We start from the raw sequence: 19,510 nt of genomic DNA, 5'->3' as shown, positions 1-19,510 counted from the left end.
TTTTGTAATATGTTGATTTCTTTCCAATCCCATTTCTTTTCCATAACTCCACCCCCAATCGACGAGAAGAAGAAGAATTTTCCAAGTTACACAAGACGAATCTTCCAAGTTACACAAGACGTAGAAAGATTTCACAAGGATTTATAAATCACACTCTCCCACATGATATATGTATAGAGAGAAAAAGACCCTCTGTTCTCTAGACAATACGTCAAGACTTCCCTAAACTAAGAGAGACCATGAGTACCGAAGAAACCTTAGCAGAGCAAGTGGAAAGACTTTCAAAGAGATTAGAAGAGTTAAGACGGGATAGATTTACAGTTCCGCCGACTAAAGAGGAAACTATCATCGATTTCAACAAACCGCTGTACTTTCATCCCCTACCCCAAAGAATGAGACGAATGGACTCGCCGTTGAACAGTTCCAATGAGAAACAAAATGTCACTAATTTGAATAGTCAATTTCAACACATGAATATTTCATAAGTATTTTTTTGTTTTTTTTTTCCTAAAGCGTAGGGAGATCGGATCAGTAGTTTTTCCCTTTTCATCGTCGAAAAAGATTGGGAGGAAAAATCTTTCTCAGCTCTCTCAGAAAAATTTTTCAGCCTTTAAAAAAAAAAAAAAAAAAAAAAAAACACTTTTGGTTAATTTTTATCATGTCTTAGACATGATAAAAATTACCTCTACCCCCTTTTTGTATGGGAATGTTGTCTCACACTTTCTAAAAATAGACCATCACTCCTCCTTTCCTAAAGAATAGAATTCCAAGAATGGGATCTGGTCTATTTTTAGAAACGGTGAGACCCTATTCCCAGAGAAAAGGCGGGTAGAGTTAATTTTTATCATGTCTAAAGTTCAGGGTCCATCCATCTTCTTATGTGAAACGATGACCCTGACGAGATCGAGATAAACAAGTCCTGTGAGTTGTTTTGTAATCTTGACGCGATCCAAGAAAGACTTTTTATTTTTTTTTAAATAGGCGGGGGGTGGGGAGAGAAAATGTTCTCACGACCCTCAAATATCTTTTCATAAATATATTTTTTATCAAAGTGTTTCTTTCATTCCGATCCTTTTAAGAGGTTGGAATGACCCTGACATTTAGATGGGGTCGCGATCCCGACAGATGTCGCGCGAGTATAAAAGTGTGTATCCTCCGCGAGATTTCTTCAGAGAACAGAAGAAGACGTGAACTGAGCTGGTAAGTCCCTTTGGTCCTATGAATATGGTTTAATCATAACTTCATTTAAAAAGACCTTTGAAACTTTGAAACTTCTTAACCCTTTGAAAAGAAAAATGTCTCTTTCAAGACGACGACTCTAAAACGTTTTATTGTTTTTTTTTCCTTTCTAGATCTTCCCTGTTATACATATATACCTTTTCGACTCTTTTCTTTTTTTTTTTTTGCTCCTGTTTGTGGGAGACATCACCGTATTCATCGCCATGGCGTGTTCAGAAAACTTTATCGTGCTCGATCTAGAGGGTTTCCAGTCCTACAACCACAAGAAGGGTGAATTTACCTACGTTTTAAAAGAATTGGGCTATGCGACAAAAGATTTTTTGACCGTGGGATCGTTGACGTTTGCTCCTCCTCACCCGTTCCACCAACTGAATGAAAAAAACCAAAAGACGAATGCCTGGCTGACGAGAAACCGGCACGGACTTCGTTGGAACGAGGGTCATATTCCCTACAACCATTTAGGACGCATTCTCCAATCGCTCACTCACAGCTTCTCCACGATTTTTGTGGTGGGATGCCAGAAAGCCTTGGATTATCAAAAACCCGTGACGGAAATTTATGTGCCAGATGGAATCATTTGGAAGTATCGGGAAAAATGTGCCCGACATCATCAAAGGAGGAAATATTTCCATTGTGCCGAAAACAAAGTGCGCAACTATCGATGGCATATTACGGAAGGAGATTTTCATATCAATCACGTCTATCCAGACGGAACGGAGAAAGAGGAGAGGATCCAGGAGGAAGCAGACAATCCTCTGCAAGCTTTTGATAAGGCCTACGATCAGTTAGAGAAGGATCCGTCCCCGAAAGCGTACGATAACCTCATCCAGAAATGGGATAATCTGTCCTGTTTCCAAGTGATGGAACATCCGGATGAGCATACGCCTTTAAACTTGATGGGCTCTTCTACTTCTTCTTTGTCGTCAACTTCCTCCAATAACTCGAGGAAGACGGAGGGTTGGGGAGACATACCTGAAAATATTCCCCATTACGATCCAGCAGCCTGTTGGGACGAACCTTCCAAAGAATCTCATGAGACCCCCAAAATATCTTCAGAGGATCCAAAGACAAAATCCACTGAGTGTTGGGACAATGAACGGACGACTCATGCTCCAAAATTCACTAAGACTATGTCCACTGAGTGTTGGGACAATGAACAGACGACTCATGCTCCAAAATCTACTGAGACTATGTCCACTGAATGTTGGGACAATGAACGGACGACCCATGCTCCAAAATCGACTGAGACTATGTCCACTGAGTGTTGGGACGATGAAACCGAAAAGACGACAGAGAATTGGGATGACCGTTCTCAAAAGTATTTGAATTGATATATACATAAACTCAGGAGAAAAAAAAGAAAAGATTTTTAGAAATAAGTAGGGAAAGGTTCTCCGCTTTCCCTATATTTATGGAAATGGACTGAGAAGAGAGAGAGAGAGAGACGAATCAGGAGACCAAAAAAATGGGTCTTGGAAGGAATGAGTGCAAATGCATTCGATTCCTTCCAAGACCCATTTTTTTGGGTCCCTCTCTCATCCAATCTTGGAAAAGAACTTTGTCCTATTTTTCTAGGTCCATTCAAAAAGAAATGAATCTATCCATAAATTTTCTTAAAAGAAAAAAATAACAAAAAAGATCCATTACCTCTTGACGGTCCTAAGTCGAGAATCTTGAAAAAAGTCATCCACTCTCTCCTTCCAGTCAAGCTTCTCTGTAGAAAATCTAGTAGGTGCATCTGCATTCTTGAACACCCGGCAGTTATTATTGGACGCGAAACGTCGAATGCTGAAATAGTTAACAGTGAGCCCATTCTTAAAGAAACGGGGATGTTTTATTCATCCAGTCGAGTGCGGAAAAATTTCTGTGAGCCGGAGAAAAATTTCTCTGGTTGAAAAAAAAAATACCCCCCTTTTAGTCTGAAAATTGATGTCTTCAATTTTTCAAAAATTGAAGACATCAATTTTCAAATTTTCAGACTAAAAAGGGGGGTAATTTGTTTTTCAGAAACTTTTCCCAGCCGACTCGATGTGAATAAAACTTTACTGTTTGTTAAGAATGTTATTTAATGGATCGATTTCAACCTATCGAGTTTCGCTTGAGTTCCGGCCGTGCTGTGGGCCCACCTGGATACAAGTTTTCCCCTTTTGGAATAGAATAAAACTTTACTGTTTTTTAAGAATGTTATTTAATGGATCGATTTCAACCTATCGAGTTTCGCTTGAGTTCCGCCCGTGCTGTGGGCCCACCTGGATACAAGTTTTCCCCTTTTGGAATAGAATTTCCGTCAAGGTAGGCTACTTTTCCTCTTTTTGCATTTTTCATGTCATTTCATTTGTATTACAATATACTGAATACGGGCGTTCGAACTGATTTCTAGGCTATTTCTATACAAATGGAGCTCGATCCAAGAAAGAAATGATGTCTTTTTTTTATTTTGTGGACTGCCAATTTGTATTGGAATATACTGAAAACGGGTGTTTGAGTCGGTTTTCAGTATGTTTCAATACAAATAGAGCTCGATCCAAGAAAGAAATGATGTCTTTTTTTTTAATTTGTGGACTGCCAATTTGTATTGGAATATACTGAAAACGGGCGTTTGAGTCGGTTTTCAGTATATTTCAATACAAATAGAGCTCGATACAAGAAAGAAATGATGTCTTTTTTTTTATTTTGTGGACTGCCAATTTGTATTGGAATATACTGAAAACGGGTGTTTGAGTCGGTTCTCAGTATATTTCAATACAAATAGAGCTCGATCCAAGAAAAAAATGATGTCTTTTTTTATTTTGTGGACAACCAATTTTGTATTGGAATATACTGAAAACGGGTGTTTGAGTCGGTTTTCAATATATTCCAATACAAGTGGAGCTCGATCCAAGAAAAAAATGATGTCTTTTTTCTTATTTAGTGGACAACCAATTTTGTATTGGAATATACTGAAAACGGGCGTTCACGTCTGTTTTCAGTATATTCCAATACAAGTGGAGCTCGATCCAAGAAAAAAATGATGTCTTTTTTTTATGTTGTGGACAGCCCATTTTGTATTGGAATATACTGAAAACGGGCGTTGACGTTGGTTTTCAGTATATTTCTATACAAATGGAGCTCGATCCAAGAAAAAAAATGATGTCTTTTTTTTATGTTGTGGACAGCCAATTTTGTATTGGAATATACTGAAAACGGGCGTTCGAATCGGTTTTCAATATATTCCAATACAAATGGAGCTCGATCCAAGAAAAAAATGATGTCTTTTTTTATGTTGTGGACAGCCAATTTTGTATTGGAATGTACTGAAAACGGGCGTTCGAGTCGGTTTTCAGTATATTCTAATACAAATGGAGCTCTATCCAAGAAAAAAATGATGTCTTTTTTATGTTGTGGACAATCAATTTTGTATTGGAATATACTGAAAACGGGCGTTCGAGTCCTTTTTCCGACTATTTCTATACACATTCCACTATATTAAAATGACGTCATGGTTGAGAGCAAACAGAGTCGTCCCCGGACAGAGTCGTCTCCGGACAAAGTCGTCCCCGGACAATTTTATACGAAATTTGTATAGAAATATACTTAAAATGGGCTTGGAGGGGGGGCGCTTTGTAGTATATTCCTATATACATTCGGTTGCATTCAGAAACAAAAAGAATGTCTTTTTGAATGGACAGGATGACTATGGAAACCGGATCTCTCTCTCCCAAGATTGGATGAGAGAGTGCCTCCTCATTGTATTGTAATATACTGAAAACGGGCTTTCGAGTCAATTTCTAGACTATTTCTATACAAATGGAGCTCTATTTACGAACAAAATGATGTCTTTTTTTTATTGTGTGGACAGCCCTATTTGTATTGCAATATACTGAAAACAGGCGTTCGAGTCGGTTTCTAAACTCTTCCTATACAAATTCCACCATCTATATAGAAATGATGTCATCGTTGAGTCCAAACAAAGTCGTCCCCGGACCATCTTGATGACCAGACATATTGCCTTTTCAACAGCCCGTATTATTCTGAAGAAAAACGTGGAATACTTTTATAGAAAAGAGAAGAATTGAAAGTGAAACTCAAAAAGCAAAATGGGATCGGCTGGGAAAAATTTCTGAGAGCCGAGAAAAAATTCTGAGTCAGAAAAAAAAAGAAAAAATATATAATATATATATTATATAATATATATATTATATAATATATATTATATAATATATATTATAAATACTTTTTGTTAATTTTATCATGTCTTCTAGACATGATAAAAATTAACTAATCCCTTTTGTCTAGGAATGTTGTCTCACCGTTTCTAAAAATAGACCATGACTCATTCTTCCTAAAGAATAGAATTCCAAGAAAAGAATGGGTTCTGGTCTATTTTTAGAAACGGTGAGACAACATTCCCAGAAAAAAAGGGGTACATTGAGTCTGTGCTGTAGACCCTGAACAACCTATCGGTCACCGGTAATATATCTGGAAGGACCCCAAAAACCTATCCACTGTCGTTTGAATTGTGTTCACTGGAGGCTATTTCTTTTTTTGCTATATCGCTTTTAGTTTTCTCTGATATTCTTTAGAAATGGGTGAAGATGGGTAGCCTGAAGCGGGGGACACCTGGATCAGGATTCCCGATTAGGGTAGAGAGGGAGGCGTGTTGCCTTTTCAACAGCCCACAGTGTTCTGAACAGAAACGTGGAATGCTTTTATAGAAAAGAGAAGAGTTGAAAGTGAAAGTCGAAAAACGAAATGAGATCGGCTGGCAAAATATTTTCAGAGCTCAGAAAAAAATTCTGAAATTAAAAAAAAAAAAAAAAACCTTTTTGTTAATTTTTATCACGTCTTCTAGACATGATAAAAATTAACTCACCCCCTTTTGTCTGGGTATGTTGTCTCACCGTTTCTAAAAATAGACCAGAACCCAGTCTTTTCTTGGATTCTATTCTTTAAAAGGATGAGTCATGGTCTATTTTTAGAAAGTGGGAGACAACATTCCCAGACAAAAGGGGGGTGAGTTAATTTTTATCATGTCTAGAAGACATGATAAAAATTAACAAAAAGTTTTTTTTTTTTTTTTTTTTTTTACATCTCAGAATTTTTTTCCTGAGCTCTGAGAAATTTTTCCTAGCCGATCCCATTTCGTTTTTCGACTTTCACGTTCAACTCTTCACTTTTCTATAAAAGCATTCCACCTTTCTGTTCAGAACAGTATCTCTCTCTACCCAAATCTGGAATCCTAGTCACGAGAGAATATGAGACTAGAAAAATAGTTTAGCTTATTGATCTAAAAAATGTCCCATGCTAGAACTCAGAATTATAATCAGAGCGGGGCTTTCCAGTATCCACATCCAAGATTTTAGATTTGCCTCTCCCAAGATTGGAGGAGAGAGTGGCCCAAAAAAATGGGTCTTGGAAGGAATCGAATGCATCTTGAAATGCACTCATTCCTTCCAAGACCCATTTTTTTGGTCTCCTGATTCAACTCTCCAGTCTATGGAATAGGGAAAGCGGAGAACGTTTCCCCTTCTTTAAGCGACTGGAGCCCATATCGCATCATCATCATCATCATCACCATCATCCTCTTTCTGATGCTTTTCAACGAAGGCTTGATGTCTCTGGATGATTTTGGCGAGATGATGGATCCCGAATTGAGTGATGAAAAAGAGAGGACTCTTTTTCCTTTCTTGTTCGTCTTGCACAGTCTCTCGGAGGGTGATATACGTTTCCCCGTCCTCCTCAATTTTCGTCAGAGGTCTCATGAATATTTTACACATCCAAGGGAAGAGTGACTTGTTATGCAGGGATTTCGAAGCGACGAAGGCCGCTTCATTCGAAGTGAGGACAATCTGGTTCGGTTGACCCCATTCTTTGGAGTAGTTGTCCAAATCGCCTACTCGAAGAAAATGGTGTCGATTAGGAAAAAAGACTTGGAGAACACTCGTCGTATGCGAGACGTTCGTAGGCAAGAGAGTCAAGATATCTTTGGCATTCCAGTACAGGAATCCTAGATCCACATACGCGTGCACGTAATAGTCATCGTTATATTCCAGTTTGAGCAGCATGGCTTTTGTATTTTTTTTTCCGTTCTCAAGGCGAAACACTCGTCTGATATGAACAAGAGCTCGCTGGCGATCCGTTTATATAGACTCCTCAGAGAGAGAGAGGGAGAGAGAGAGAGAGAGAGGGGAGGAGGATCAAGGTTGATGAATTCTAAAATAAAAAAAAATGATAACGAAATGAGATCGGCTGGCAAAATATTTTCAGAGTTCAGAAAAAAATTCTCAAATGTTAAAAAAAAAAAAAAAAATTTTTGTTAATTTTTATCATGTCTTCTAGACATGATAAAAATTAACTCATCCCCCTTTTGTCTGGGTATGTTGTCTCACCGTTTCTAAAAATAGACCAGAACCCAGTCTTTTCTTGGAATTCTATTCTTTAAAAGGATGAGTCATGGTCTATTTTTAGAAAGTGGGAGTCAACATTCTCAGACAAAAGGGGGGGTGAGTTAATTTTTATCATGTCTAGAAGACATGATAAAAATTAACAAAAAGTTTTTTTTTTTTTTTTTTTTTTCATCTCAGAATTTTTTCTGAGCTCTGAGAAATTTTTCCTAGCCGATCCCATTTCGTTTTTCGACTTTCACTTTCAACTCTTCACTTTTCTATAAAAGCTAAAAGCATTCCACGTTTCTGTTCAGAACAGTGTCTCTCTCTACCCAAATCTGAAACCCTAGTCGCGAGAGAATATGAGACTAGAAAAATAGTTTAGCTTATTGATCTAAAAAATGTCCCATGCTAGAACTCAGAATTATAATCAGAGCGGGGCTTTCCAGTATCCACTTCCAAGATTTTAGATTTGCCATGGGTGACATGTTCCCAAATTCATAAATTCTTCAATTATAGTCCCCTTCTTTGACAAATGGCTAAGAAATTCTTAAAGAATATCATGATAAAGATTTAGCTATCTATATATAATATTATGTTTTCTTTTCAAAAAAAAATCCAGTCTTGATCGGAATGGACTTTACGCACAATTTATTGTATCCCCACCTTTCCAAGATTGGTTTGAAGAAGTGATAAAAAAAATGGGTCTGGAAGGAAAAGGGTGCATTTCGAGAAACGAAAAGAGGACCCTCTTTTTCTCGCAATGCACCCGTTTCCTTCCAGACCCATTTCTTTTGCCTCCTCAGAACTCTCTTTCATTTCTCCTCCCTCTCTCTTAAGAGGGATTGAAAGAAAGAGGCTAGATGGAAAAGTTTCTTTCTTTTTTCTTTCGAGAAGATAAAAAAAAAATTTGGAGGAGGAGCAAATTTTTTTTGGGTGGTGGTGGTTGTTTTTTTTAGAAGGTGATAACTTTAGTGACATTTAAAGAGACCACCAGAGGATCCGTTTGAGTCTCGACGACCTTTTCTTGACGGGGGTCTGTCTGGCAATAAGCGCTGGCATATTATTTAGGGTAAGTAGAAGAATCCGTCATGCCTGGATGAGGCGGTATGTAGCGCACTCCCAGATTAAAGAGGGTGATGAAGGGAAATTTCTCCCCCGGATAGAGCAGTCGGTAAACGGGTTGATTGGGTACAACTCGAACCAGCGGCTGAGTTAAAATGCTATACACCCAGGCCAGAAGCTGATTATTTTTAGGATTATTTTCGGCCAGATGTAACATTTCTTCGCTGGAGAGGACATATCCCTCTTGAGAACTGCCGAGACTCTCAAGATCTTTTATTTTCCTGAAGACGTGGTGTTCGTCGAAAAACACGGAGAGAATGTCCCAGGTTCTTTTACTGGAAGTATGAATCAGAGGCAAAATGTCCGTAGCGTTCCAAAACAATCTTCCGTCATCCACATAACAGCGAATGCTCACAAACTCATTATATAAGACGCGGATCATCATCTTGAGTAGAAATATGGATACGCACAGCAGTCTCTCTCTCTGGGAAATAGAGTCTGTCTTCCACTCGCCTCTCTATATATACGAGAAGACCACGTGATGGGCGACGTGACGGTTGACTTATAGAAAAAAAATCAACTTTGTCTATCTCTCTCTCTCTATGACCTTCTATTTTTTCCCTAAAGGACACCCCGTCACCTTCTCAAAGGTCATGGGATTGAGAGGAACGAAAGAAAAAAAAACAACCATCCTTTGTATACTACCTATGACCATCTCCTACAGACCCCTGTCATTTTCTTCTCGAAAGCTACGTGATGAAAGCTTTTTTTTTTATTCTAGAGTTTATCAACTTTGTAGACACATGACCCCGTCACCTTCTCAAAGGCCATGTCGTATGGAATGGGACCCGTTTGGTTTTTTCTTTTGAGAAAATAAAAAATAAAACAACTTTATAATCATCTCTCTATGACCTTCACAAACACTCATGTTTTATCATTTTTTTTAATTTTAGAATTCATCAACCTTGTTCCTCCTCCCCTCTCCCTCTCTCTCTCTCTGAGGAGTCTATATAAACGGATCGCCAGCGAGCTCTTGTTCATATCAGACGAGTGTTTCGCCTTGAGAACGGAAAAAAAATACAAAAGCCATGCTGCTCAAACTGGAATATAACGATGACTATTACGTGCACGCGTATGTGGATCTAGGATTCCTGTACTGGAATGCCAAAGATATCTTGACTCTCTTGCATACGAACGTCTCGCATACGACGAGTGTTCTCCAAGTCTTTTTTCCTAATCGACACCATTTTCTTCGAGTAGGCGATTTGGACAACTACTCCAAAGAATGGGGTCAGCCGAACCAGATTGTCCTCACTTCGAATGAAGCGGCCTTCGTCGCTTCGAAATCCCTGCATAACAAGTTGCTCTTCCCTTGGATGTGTAAAATATTCATGAGACCTCTGACGAAAATTGAGGAGGACGGGGAAACGTATGTCACCCTCCGAGAGACTGTGCAAGACGAACAAGAAAGGAAAAAGAGTCCTCTCTTTTTCATCACTCAATTCGGGATCCATCATCTCCCCAAAATCATCCAGAGACATCAAGCCTTCGTTGAAAAGTATCAGAAAGAGGATGATGGTGATGATGATGATGATGATGATGCTTTCCCTATTCCATAGACTGGAGAGTTGAATCAGGAGACCAAAAAATGGGTCTTGGAAGGAATGAGTGCATTTCAAGATGCATTCGATTCCTTCCGAGACCCATTTTTTTGGGCCACTCTCTCCTCCAATCTTGGGAGAGGCAAATCTAAAATCTTGGATGTGGATACTGGAAAGCCCCGCTCTGATTATAATTCTGAGTTCTAGCATGGGACATTTTTTAGATCAATAAGCTAAACTATTTTTCTAGTCTCATATTCTCTCGTGACTAGGGTTCCAGATTTGGGTAGAGAGAGATACTGTTCTGAACAGAAAGGTGGAATGCTTTTATAGAAAAGTGAAGAGTTGAAAGTGAAAGTCGAAAAACGAAATGTGATCGGCTAGGAAAAATTCCTCAGAGCTCAGGAAAAAAATTCTGAGATGTAAAAAAAAAAAAAAAAAAAAACTTTTTGTTAATTTTTATCAAGTCTTCTAGACATGATAAAAATTAACTCACCCCCGCTTTTGTCTGGGAATGTTGTCTCCCACTTTCTAAAAACAGACCATGACTCATCCTTTTAAAGAATAGAATCCAAGAAAAGACTGGGTTCTGGTCTATTTTTAGAAACGGTGAGACAACATACCCAGACAAAAGGGGGGTGAGTTAATTTTTATCATATCTAGAAGACATGATAAAAATTAACAAAAAGTTTTTTTTTTCTTTTTTTTTAATTTCAGAATTTTTTCTGAGCTCTGAAAATATTTTGCCAGCCGATCTCATTTCGTTTTTAGACTTTCACTTTCAACTCTTCTCTTTTCTATAAAAGCATTCCACGTTTCTGTTCAGAACACTGTGGGCTGTTGAAAAGGCAACACGCCTCCCTCTCTACCCTAATCGGGAATCCTGATCCAGGTGTCCCCCGCTTCACGCTACCCATCTTCACCCATTTCTAAAGAATCTCAGAGAAAACTAAAAGCGAGATTGCAAAAAAAGAAATAGCCTCCAGTGAACACAATTCCAACGACAGTGGATAGCTTTTTGGGGTCCTTCCAGATATATTACCGGTGACCGATAGGTTGTTCAGGGTCTACAGCACAGACTCAATGTACCCCTTTTTGTCTGGGATGTTGTCTCACTGTTTCTAAAAATAGACCAGAACCCATTCTTTTCTTGGAATTCTATTCTTTAGAAAGAATGAGTCATGGTCTATTTTTAGAAACGGTGAGACAACATTCCTAGACAAAAGGGATTAGTTAATTTTTAAAAATTAACAAAAAGTATTTATAATATATATTATATAATATATATTATATAATATATATATTATATAATATATATATTATATATTTTTTCTTTTTTTTTCTGACTCAGAATTTTTTCTCGGCTCTCAGAAATTTTTCCCAGCCGATCCCATTTTGCTTTTTGACTTTCACTTTCAATTCTTCTCTTTTCTATAAAAGTATTCCACGTTTTTCTTCAGAATAATACGGGCTGTTGAAAAGGCAATATGTCTGGTCATCAAGATGGTCCGGGGACGACTTTGTTTGGACTCAACGATGACATCATTTCTATATAGATGGTGGAATTTGTATAGGAAGAGTTTAGAAACCGACTCGAACGCCTGTTTTCAGTATATTGCAATACAAATAGGGCTGTCCACACAATAAAAAAAAGACATCATTTTGTTCGTAAATAGAGCTCCATTTGTATAGAAATAGTCTAGAAATTGACTCGAAAGCCCGTTTTCAGTATATTACAATACAATGAGGAGGCACTCTCTCATCCAATCTTGGGAGAGAGAGATCCGGTTTCCATAGTCATCCTGTCCATTCAAAAAGACATTCTTTTTGTTTCTGAATGCAACCGAATGTATATAGGAATATACTACAAAGCGCCCCCCCTCCAAGCCCATTTTAAGTATATTTCTATACAAATTCGGTATAAAATTGTCCGGGGACGACTTTGTCCGGAGACGACTCTGTCCGGGGACGACTCTATTTGGTCTCAACCATGACGTCATTTTAATATAGTGGAATGTGTATAGAAATAGTCGGAAAAAGGACTCGAACGCCCGTTTTCAGTATATTCCAATACAAAATTGATTGTCCACAACATAAAAAAGACATCATTTTTTTCTTGGATTGAGCTCCATTTGTATTAGAATATACTGAAAACCGACTCGAACGCCCGTTTTCAGTATATTCCAATACAAAATTGGCTGTCCACAACATAAAAAAAAGACATCATTTTTTTCTTGGATCGAGCTCCATTTGTATTGGAATATACTGAAAACCGACTCGAACGCCCGTTTTCAGTATATTCCAATACAAAATTGGCTGTCCACAACATAAAAAAAAGACAACATTTTTTTCTTGGATCGAGCTCCATTTGTATTGGAATATACTGAAAACCGACTCGAACGCCCGTTTTCAGTATATTCCAATATAAAATTGGCAGTCCACAACATAAAAAAAACACATCATTTTTTTGTTGGATCGAGCTCCACTTGTATTGGAATATACTGAAAACCAACGTGAACGCCGGTTTTCACTATATTCTAATACAAAATTGGCTGTCCACAAGATAAAAAAAAAGACATCATTTTTTTCTTGGATCGAGCTCCACTTGTATTGGAATATACTGAAAACCAACGTGAATGCCCGTTTTCAGTATATTCCAATACAAAATTGGTTGTCCACAAAAAATAAAAAAAAGACATCATTTTTTTTCTTGGATAGAGCTCCATTTGTATAGAAATATACTGAAAACCAACGTCAACGCCCGTTTTCAGTATATTCCAATACAAAATTGGCTGTCCACAACATAAAAAAAAAGACATCATTTTTTTCTTGGATCGAGCTCCACTTGTATTGGAATATACTGAAAACCAACGTGAACGCCCGTTTTCAGTATATTCCAATACAAAATGGGCTGTCCACAACATAAAAAAAAAGACATCATTTTTTTCTTGGATCGAGCTCCACTTGTATTGGAATATACTGAAAACCGACGTGAACGCCCGTTTTCAGTATATTCCAATACAAAATTGGCTGTCCACAACATAAAAAAAAGACATCATTTTTTTCTTGGATCGAGCTCCACTTGTATTGGAATACACTGAAAACCGACGTGAACGCCCGTTTTCAGTATATTCCAATACAAAATTGGTTGTCCACAAAATAAAAAAAAAGACATCATTTTTTTTTTCTTGGATCGAGCTCCACTTGTATTGGAATGTACTGAAAACCGACTCAAACACCCGTTTTCAGTATATTCCAATACAAAATTGGTTGTCCACAAAATAAAAAAAGACATCATTTTTTTCTTGGATCGAGCTCTATTTGTATTGAAATATACTGAAAACCGACTCAAACACCCGTTTTCAGTATATTCCAATACAAATCGGCAGTCCACAAAATAAAAAAAAAAGACATCATTTCTTTCTTGGATCGAGCTCTATTTGTATTGAAATATACTGAAAACCGACTCAAACGCCCGTTTTCAGTATATTCCAATACAAATTTGCAGTTCACAAAATAAAAAAAAGACATCATTTCTTTCTTGGATCGAGCTCTATTTGTATTGAAATATACTGAAAACCGACTCAAACACCCGTTTTCAGTATATTCCAATACAAATTGGCAGTCCACAAAATAAAAAAAAGACATCCTTTCTTTCTTGGATCGAGCTCCATTTGTATAGAAATAGCCTAGAAATCAGTTCGAACGCCCGTATTCAGTATATTCCAATACAAATTGGCAGTCCACAAAATAAAAAAAAAGACATCCTTTCTTTCTTGGATCGAGCTCCATTTGTATAGAAATAGCCGAGAAATCAGTTCGAACGCCCGTATTCAGTATATTGTAATACAAATGAAATGACATGAAAAATGCAAAAAGAGGAAAAGTAGCCTACCTTGACGGAAATTCTATTCCAAAAGGGCAAAACTTGTATCCAGGTGGGCCCACAGCACGGCCGGAACTCAAGCGAAACTCGATAGGTTGAAATCGATCCATTAAATAACATTCTTAACAAACAGTAAAGTTTTATTCACATCGAGTCGGCTGGGAAAAGTTTCTGAAAAATAAATTACCCCCCTTTTTAGTCTCAAAATTTGAAAATTGATGTCTTCAATTTTTGAAAAATTGAAGACATCAATTTTCAGACTAAAAGGGGGGTATTTTTTTTTTCAACCAGAGAAATTTTTCTCCGGCTCTCAGAAATTTTTCCGCACTCGACTGGATGAATAAAACATCCTCGTTTCTTTAAGAATGGGCTCACTGTTAACTATTTCAGCATTCGACGTTTCGCGTCCAATAATAACTGCCGGGTGTTCAAGAATGCAGATGCACCTACTAGATTTTCTACAGAGAAGCTTGACTGGATGGAGAGAGTGGATGACTTTTTCCAAGATTCTCGACTTTGGACCGTCAAGAGGTAATGGATCTTTTTTGTTTTTTTTTCTTTTAAGAAAATTTATGGATAGATTCATTTCTTTTTGAATGCACCTAGAAAAATAGGACAAAGTTCTTTTCCAAGATTGGATGAGAGAGGGACCCAAAAAAAATGGGTCTTGGAAGGAATCGAATGCATTTGCACTCATTCCTTCCAAGACCCATTTTTTTTGGTCTCCTGATTCGTCTCTCTCTCTCTCTCTTCTCAGTCCATTTCCATAAATATAGGGAAAGCGGAGAACCTTTCCCTACTTATTTCTAAAAATCTTTTCTTTTTTTTTTCTCCTGAGTTTATGTATATATCAATTCAAATACTTTTGAGAACGGTCATCCCAATTCTCTGTCGTCTTTTCGGTTTCATCGTCCCAACACTCAGTGGACATAGTCTCAGTCGATTTTGGAGCATGGGTCGTCCGTTCATTGTACCAACATTCAGTGGACATAGTCTCAGTAGATTTTGGAGCATGAGTCGTCTGTTCATTGTCCCAACACTCAGTGGACATAGTCTTAGTGGATTTTGGAGCATGAGTCGTCCGTTCATTGTCCCAACACTCAGTGGATTTTTTCTTTGGATCCTCTGAAGATATTTTGGGGGTCTCATGAGATTCTTTGGAAGGTTCGTCCCAACAGGCTGCTGGATCGTAATGGGGAATATTTTCAGGTATGTCTCCCCAACCCTCCGTCTTCCTCGAGTTATTGGAGGAAGTTGACGACAAAGAAGAAGTAGAAGAGCCCATCAAGTTTAAAGGCGTATGCTCATCCGGATGTTCCATCACTTGGAAACAGGACAGATTATCCCATTTCTGGATGAGGTTATCGTACGCTTTCGGGGACGGATCCTTCTCTAACTGATCGTAGGCCTTATCAAAAGCTTGCAGAGGATTGTCTGCTTCCTCCTGGATCCTCTCCTCTTTCTCCGTTCCGTCTGGATAGACGTGATTGATATGAAAATCTCCTTCCGTAATATGCCATCGATAGTTGCGCACTTTGTTTTCGGCACAATGGAAATATTTCCTCCTTTTATGATGTCGGGCACATTTTTCCCGATACTTCCAAATGATTCCATCTGGCACATAAATTTCCGTCACGGGTTTTTGATAATCCAAGGCTTTAGCAAGGAATTTAGCTTTCTGGCATCCCACCACATAAATCGTGGAGAAGCTGTGAGTGAGCGATTGTAGAATGCGTCCTAAATGGTTGTAGGGAATATGACCCTCGTTCCAACGAAGTCCGTGCCGGTTTCTCGTCAGCCAGGCATTCATCTTTTGGTTTTTTCATTCAGTTGGTGGAAGGGGTGAGGAGGAGCAAACGTCAACGATCCCACGGTCAAAAAATCTTTTGTCGCATAGCCCAATTCTTTTAAAACGTAGGTAAATTCACCCTTCTTGTGGTTGTAGGACTGGAAACCCTCTAGATCGAGCACGATAAAGTTTTATGAACACGCCATGGCGATGAATACGGTGATGTCTCCCACAAACAGAAGCAAAAAAAAAAGAGTCGAAAAGGTATATATGTATAACAGGGAAGATCTAGAAAGGAAAAAAAAAACAATAAAACGTTTTAGAGTCGTCGTCTTGAAAGAGACATTTTTCTTTTCAAAGGGTTAAGAAGTTTCAAAGTTTCAAAGGTCTTTTTAAATGAAGTTATGATTAAACAATATTCATAGGACCAAAGGGACTTACCAGCTCAGTTCACGTCTTCTTCTGTTCTCTGAAGAAATCTCGCGGAGGATACACACTTTTATACTCGCGCGACATCTGTCGCGATCGCGACCCCATCTAAATGTGAGGGTCATTCCAACCTCTTAAAAGGATCGGAATGAAAGAAACACTTTGATAAAAAATATATTTATGAAAAGATATTTGAGGGTCGTGAGAACATTTTCTCTCCCCACCCCCCGCCTATTTAAAAAAAAATAAAAAGTCTTTCTTGGATCGCGTCAAGATTACAAAACAACTCACAGGACTTGTTTATCTCGATCTCGTCAGGGTCATCGTTTCACATAAGAAGATGGATGGACCCTGAACTTTAGACATGATAAAAATTAACTCTACCCGCCTTTTGTCTGGGAATAGGGTCTCACCGTTTCTAAAAATAGACCAGATCCCATTCTTGGAATTCTATTCTTTAGGAAAGGAGGAGTGATGGTCTATTTTTAGAAAGTGTGAGACAACATTCCCAGACAAAAAGGGGGGGTAGAGTTAATTTTTATCATGTCTAAAACATGATAAAAATTAACCAAAAGTTTTTTTTTTTTTTAAAGGCTGAAAAATTTTTCTGAGAGAGCTGAGAAAGATTTTTCCTCCCAATCTTTTTCGACGATGAAAAGGGAAAAACTACTGATCCGATCTCCCTACGCTTTAGGAAAAAAAAACAAAAAAATACTTATGAAATATTCATGTGTTGAAATTGACTATTCAAATTAGTGACATTTTGTTTCTCATTGGAACTGTTCAACGGCGAGTCCATTCGTCTCATTCTTTGGGGTACAGCGGTTTGTTGAAATCGATGATAGTTTCCTCTTTAGTCGGCGGAACTGTAAATCTATCCCGTCTTAACTCTTCTAATCTCTTTGAAAGTCTTTCCACTTGCTCTGCTAAGGTTTCCTCGATACTCATGGTCTCTCTTAGTTTAGGGAAGTCTTGACGTATTGTCTAGAGAACAGAGGGTCTTTTTCTCTCTATACATATATCATGTGGGAGAGTGTGATTTATAAATCCTTGTGAAATCTTTCTACGTCTTGTGTAACTTGGAAGATTCGTCTTGTGTAACTTGGAAAATTCTTCTTCTTCTCGTCGATTGGGGGTGGAGTTATGGAAAAGAAATGGGATTGGAAAGAAATCAACATATTACAAAAAAAAGGAACTTTTTTTATTTTTTTTCTCTAGGGATTTACATACCATTTCATTCATGAATATTCAAGGGTTCTCTCCAAGACCAAATTTTAGAAGAGGACCAGAAAGAGTACACTTGAGGATCCTCTTTCAGGTCTAGGTGAGATAAGGGTTGAGACCAATATTCTTGGGTCTCTAAAGCATCCCAACTTAGACATTTATTATTATTATTAGAAAGTTCATCCTCCTCCTCCTCCTCATCGTCGCACGAGTTCTCCTGGGGAGATTCTTCCGCCTCCTCTTCGTCTTCGACAGCTTTGCTTTCGGAGGGGTAACAATGTAATTTCCGGAAAACGTAACTACCCTCCATCAAATGGTATCGAAAATTTCTCACCTTGTTCTCGGCACAATGAATCATCTTTTGGAAATATTGGTGTCGCGTGCATTTCGACTTGTTCCGCCACTCGGTTTTCCCTGGGATGTAAAACTCGTAAACGGATCGCTGGCAGAGCTTGCTGAAAAATTCGGCTTTATCGTATCCATTGACGTAGATCACCTCCACATTTTCGGTCAGTATTTTCAGGATTGTAGGAAGATGCTCGTAGGAAAGACGACCCTCGGTCCATTGCAGGCCGTGTCGGTTATTTGTAGTCTGGTTGACGACAGCTTGATTGCGGGACGATAAGTCATTGTAATGGACAGGAGGGAGAAAAATCATGGATCCGCATAAGGTTAAATCGCAAGTGATGTAGCCCAGTTCTTTCAAGATGAAACATATATCTCCCGTGTTTGGATCATAACAGTGAAAGTATTCCATGTCCAGAACAATGTAGGAATCTTTGAGAGGTTTGGCACTCAAAATGTCCATCTTCTTCAATTGAGGAAAAAAAGAAAACAAAATTCTCTCTCTCTCTCGCTGTGTGTCCTGAAGGAAAAAATGGATAGCGTTCTCTCGCCGTCTCCTCTTTTATATATAGAGAGAGAAGGTTGCACGTGACAGGTCGTATGAATTATGGGAAAGGTCACATTCGTATATATATTTGTTTTTTGAATAATATCGTGCGTATCTCAATACACATCCATCATCATAATAATAATAATGGTCACCTTGGAAAGAAAAAGAAATAAAAAACATGGAACTCGTGCTCGACTTTGAAGGTTTCTACGATTCTCAAGGAGCCTTTATTGTGAAAGAATTGGCTTACGTCAGATTGGACGGTACTTCTCGAGGGGTATTTGTTTTTAAACCCCCGTTTCCATGGCAAATGCTCACCGAGAAAGAAAAACGAACCGCTGTGTGGGCGAGTGATTATTATCACGGCTTGTCGTGGTACGAAGGAGAAATTCCGTACAGTTATTTTCCATGAGTATTAACGATGTTGACGGAACCTTTTTCCATGATTTGGGTGCGAGGAGAAATGAAACGGCAGTTTTTAGAGAAATGGTTGCAAAGATCCAGCGTTAATTTACAAAATTTTCACAGTGAAAATTTTGTAAATTAACGCTGATTTTTGTTGTTTGACTTCTGAATTAGTATTCATTTATTACTTCGAATATTATTTCCCCAGTTGTTTTTCTTCCAAACTTTTGCAACACAAAAACGTTTCTGTTATATCTTCATTAAAAATAAACTTAACGTAAATAATTAGTTGTGACATTTTAGTAATATCGGTAGTCTCGTCCAGTTGTAAAGCAAATACAGATGAATTTTGTATGCGTTTTATGACTTCTGACTCGATATTTCGTGACATTTCGGAAATCCGCCGAGACTCGGTATCTCTTGATAATGGTATTATTTTTAGTTCATTTCCATATTTATCGCTATGCATAATTTATGCCATCTTACCTTGCTGCAGGAAGGATAAGGGATTCTCCAATTGTATGGAGTTTCATTGTTTTTCCTATTAGATAAGAAACTTCTAAAGAAGCTCGTAATGCTTTCTGAGGTATTGTTGTAAATTTCTTTAAATGT

This window comes from Stegodyphus dumicola, chromosome 9 (assembly GCF_044657685.1).
Source record: "Stegodyphus dumicola isolate Sdum_Otavi_A_Nest chromosome 9, ASM4465768v1".
In the NCBI taxonomy this organism is placed as follows: domain Eukaryota; kingdom Metazoa; phylum Arthropoda; class Arachnida; order Araneae; family Eresidae; genus Stegodyphus; species Stegodyphus dumicola.
The sequence above is the reverse complement of the archived record's forward strand: the minus strand, read 5'-3'. Positions refer to the sequence as shown.